Source organism: Macrobrachium nipponense, chromosome 39 (genome assembly GCF_015104395.2).
Source record: "Macrobrachium nipponense isolate FS-2020 chromosome 39, ASM1510439v2, whole genome shotgun sequence".
Lineage (NCBI taxonomy): Eukaryota > Metazoa > Arthropoda > Malacostraca > Decapoda > Palaemonidae > Macrobrachium > Macrobrachium nipponense.
In genome coordinates, this window is record NC_061099.1 from 40,191,617 (window position 1) to 40,196,369 (window position 4,753).

The window sequence follows — 4,753 nt, forward strand, 5'->3', positions numbered from 1 at the left end:
GCTTCAGCGCTGAATGACCTTGTAGGTCCCAGTGCTTGGCCTTTGGCCTAAATTCTATATTCAATTAAAGCATCCAAGAGGATTTGATATCCATTGTCCTCCCCCAGGTGACAGTAGGTGAGACATGACACAGCCACCCACCCCCCTGCAAACTGGTTTGTCCGTCCCAGGTGGGGTCTGGGTAGGTAGGGGAACAGGAGGGGGGGGGGAGATGTCTATCCACCTTCTTCCTGCAAACCTGTTTGTCCGACCCGGGTTGGGTCAGGGTATCAGGAGAGTAGGGGATATCCAACCTCCTCCTGCAAACCTGTTTGTACGCCATGGGTGAAGTCTGGGTAGGTAGGGGAACAGGATGGTAAGGGGGAGACATCCACCCTTCTCCTGCAAAATTGTTTGTCTGCCCTGGGTGGGCAGGGTGTCGGGAGAGTAGGGGCATCCAACCTCTTCCAGGAAACCTGTTTGTCCGCCCAGGTGGGGGCTGGTAGGGAGGGGATTGGTAGAGTAGGGGGGATCCAACCTTCTCCTGCAAGCCTGTTTGTCCGCCTGGGTGGGGTCGGGTAGGCAGGGATCGGTAGAGTAGGGGGAATCCAACCTCCTCCTGCAAACCTGTTTGTCCGCCCCTGGTTGAGGCGGTTATGTAGGTGATCGGGAGAGTATGGACATCCAACCTCCTCCTGCAGACCTATTTGTCTGCACCGGGTTGGGGCCGGGTAGGTAGTGGAACAGGAGGGTAGGGGAGACATCCACCTTCTTCCTCCAAACCTGTTTGTCCGCCCCGGGTTGGGGCCGGATAGTTTATGGATCGGGGAGGTTAAGGGAGACAGTAGCCCCGGGTTCCAGCGCACCAACAAGCTTGTCCTTAATAACAAACAATAATGCTTTGTGAAAAAAATAATGCTTTGTAAAAGCAGGTTGATAAAGCTCAACATAAAAGGAAGATGCTAACACACAATTATGTGAATTCCATCGCTCTGTCTAAGATAGGTGTCATTTTGACATATTTCCAGTCGAATGAATTATATCTGGGAAGAAATCCGCCTCCGCTAATGAACATCCTGATAAAGTTGGGTGAGAGAAAAGAAAAAAAGTTCAGATAGCACGAAATGTTGGCGCTGATTTTTTTATTTTTTTAAAAGTTTGCAACTTACGTTTTATTCTCATTTTAATATGAAACTTGAGTGTTCTCTGAGACGGAATATGCTAGTCTGAATCATTTCATTTGTCAGCTAAATGATGAGTGTGTTATGAGGAACGTGAATTGAATAGATACGGAAACGTGGCGTTAAAAAGGAATTTTGTAACAGATTTGAGTCGACAACATTAAATCTTGAAAGGAACTCATTGAGGATGGTAGTTTACCTTGTTTAGACGCCTCAGCGCTTCAGCAACGAATAAATGAAACAGTATTTGAAGGATCATAAAAGACTAATCTGTATTGAAAAAGAAACACACAAAATTACTGTGTAAAACGTGTTTAATTATAAGTATTTACATTTTATTTTACTCCACACTCGAGTACTTTCAGGCCCTATCTGTGTCCCATTTTCAAGAGATGTGTAGGTTGTCAGCCTTGGGCAAGACTGCTGGGCCTTGACCCAGGCTAACAACCTACACATCTCTTGAAAAATGGGTTACAGATAGGGCCTGAAAGTACTTCGTGTTGAGTCAAATAAAATGTAAATACTTATAAGTAAACACGTTACTCACAGTAATTTTGCGGGTTTCTTTTTCAATCTTAAGAAGAAAACTGAAAGAAGCTTTTGTTTAGTTTTCTAATCTCTATGTTGCGTTAAGAATCCGACTTTCGATGAAGTGAGTTTAGCGAAGATCCTAAATTTAGTCCAGTAAGCTAACCGAACCGGGAAGGTGAAAGAGGAAAAACAGATAAAGAGACAAAAGATAAGGGTAGCAGAATTGCCCAGAAAAGGACTGAGTGAGTTCCTTTTTTTGAATTAAAATAAAAAAAATTTTCCCAGTTTAAGTGTCTCAGTTTTTGGTATACTCTGTAACATATAAATTCCAGCTGTCTTCGTTGTCAGATTATCCAACAAAATGTCCACAGAGGTTGAGCTAATTAGAAGCTCTGATTCGTGTCCAAATCTTTGAAGCCTATTTTCTCAGATCGAGGAAACAAATGGCCAATGACAGTTTGCCAAACTATAGGGACGAATGAAGCTCCTCAGTGGCGTGATCGGTATGGTCTTGGCCTGCCACCTCGGTGGACGCGAGTTCTATTCTCGGGCATTCCATTGAGGTGTGAGAGATGTGAATAATTGGTGATAGAAGTTCTCTCTCGACGTGGTTCGGAAGTCACGTAAAGCCGTTAGTCCCGTTGCTGAATAATCACTGGTTTCATGGAACGTAAAAATACCATACAAACAAACAAATATAGGGACGAATGAAACAATTCGACCAGTTTTTTATGTTTTGGTATCCGTATAAAACTGGATGATAAGTTATGAAGATAAGTCAAGAAAGACAAATTTTAATGAAAAACGGGATATATCAGTATGTTGCGGAAATATGATAGTAAAAAATACACGTTTGGTTAATTGTGTCGCTTAAATGTGAATTGTGGACGACTGGTGAAACTAGGAAATAATTGTATTCCAGAGAACGGAATGAAATTACACTCAATTCTCTCCGTCTTGTGGAAGATTGCTAATTAAAAAAACTGCACACTGTATCGACAGCTTTTTCTAATCCCATTATAAATGCAATTAAGGGGGAGGCTCATTATATATTCCTGTGTGTTAGACGTGACCGGAGGAAATCCTACGAAAATGAGAAAGTTTATTGTACCTCGCAGGGCCTGAGACGACAAGGAATTATTGGAATCAGATATTTAATGCTGCCTTCTGCGGTTGCAGTTCGTTATCGTTCGCAACTTGGGTAAATGCAATTCTTTAATGGATTTTTAAAGTCTTAAGCAGAAATGCCTTAGGCCTGGAAACTATTTCCAAAGCTTTCAGAAATACCTTAAGCCCTGGAAACCTTTTACGAATCTTTCAGAAATGCCTTAAGGCCTGGAAACTATTTCCAAAGCTTTCAGAAATACCTTAAGGCCTGGAAACTTTACGAATCTTTCAGAAATGCCTTAAGGCCTGGAAACTTTTTACGAATCTTTCAGAAATGCCTTAAGGCCTTGAAACTATTTAAAAGTTCTCAGAAATACCTTAAGACTGGAAACTTTCCAAGCTTTCAGAAATGCCTTAAGGCCTTTGAACATTTTTACGAATCTTTCAGAAATACCTTAAGGCCTGGAAACTATTTCCAAAGCTTTCAGAAATACCTTAAGCCCTGGAAACCTTTTACGAATCTTTCAGAAATACCTTAAGGCCTGGAAACTATTTCCAAAGCTTTCAGAAATACTTAATCCCTTGAAACCTTTGTTACGAATCTTTCAGAAATACTTAAGGCCTGGAAAACTATTTCCAAGCTTTCCGAAAATACCTTAAGCCCTGGAAAACTTTTACGAATTTCTAGAATACCTAAGGGCCTGGAAACTATTTTCCAAAGCTTTCAGAAATACCTTGAGGCCCTGAAAACTTTTAAAACGAATCTTTCAGAAATATGCTTAGGCCTGGAAAACTTTTTCCAAATCCCAAAGCTTTCAGAAATCCCCTAGCCCTGAAACCTTTTAAACGAATTCAGAAATTAACTTTAAGGCCTGGACCTATTTCCAAAGCTTTCAGAAATCTTTTTGCCTTGGGGAAACCTTTTACGAATCCTTCAGAAATACCTTTAAGTCCTGGAAACTATTTCCAAAGCTTTCAGAAATACCTTAAGCCCTGGAAACCTTTTACGAATCTTTCAGAAATACCTTAAGGCCTGGAAACTATTTCCAAAGCTTTCAGAAATACCTTAAGCCCTGGAAACCTTTTACGAATCTTTCAGAAATACCTTAAGGCCTGGAAACTATTTCTAAAGCTTTCAGAAATACCTTAAAGGTCCTGGGAACCTTTTAACAATCTTTCAAGAAATGCCTTAAGCTTTTGGCCCTGCTATTTAAATAAAACCTAAATCCCGGCACCTTTTAGAATTCTTTCATAATTTTACCAAGCCGGTTTCATTTCAAAAAAGCTTTCAAATAAATACCTTAAGGCCTGGAAACTATTACAAAAGCTTTCAGAAATGCCTTAATAATGCTTAGGCCTGGAAACTATTTACAAAGCTTTCAGAAATCCTAATAAATGCTTTAGGGCCTGGAACTATTTACAAACTTTCAAGCAATGCCTTAATAATGCTTTAGGAAAACCGGAAAACTATTTACAAAGCCTTTCAGATGCCTTAATAATATGGCTTAGCCTGAATCTATTTACAAAGGCCTCCTTTCGATTTGCTTGGTAAAGTTTCCTTTGAAATGCCTTAGGCCTGAAAACTATATAGATATTCATAAATCTCCCGATGTTAGTTTACCATGAATTCATTCTTAAACCATTGTACAACCGGAAATGCCTTTTACAATAATTTCTCCATTTTATATACAGAAAAAAAAACTAATTCGTGAATGTGAAGCTGAAATGTTAGTGTGATGCTTTTAAACTGTTATTCCTTAATACGTTGATAGTTTTGCAGCTCTATTTTCGAAATCGCCAACGTTATTCGAAGCAAAACTCAGGAAGAAGAATCACAATGGCTCTTCTATTCGTAAAACATTCACAATCAAGTTACTGGATTAATTTAAAGTTGATGCACATGCCCTTAAAACTTACCATGGCCTGTATTGATAAAAACCTTGGAAGTAATCCAT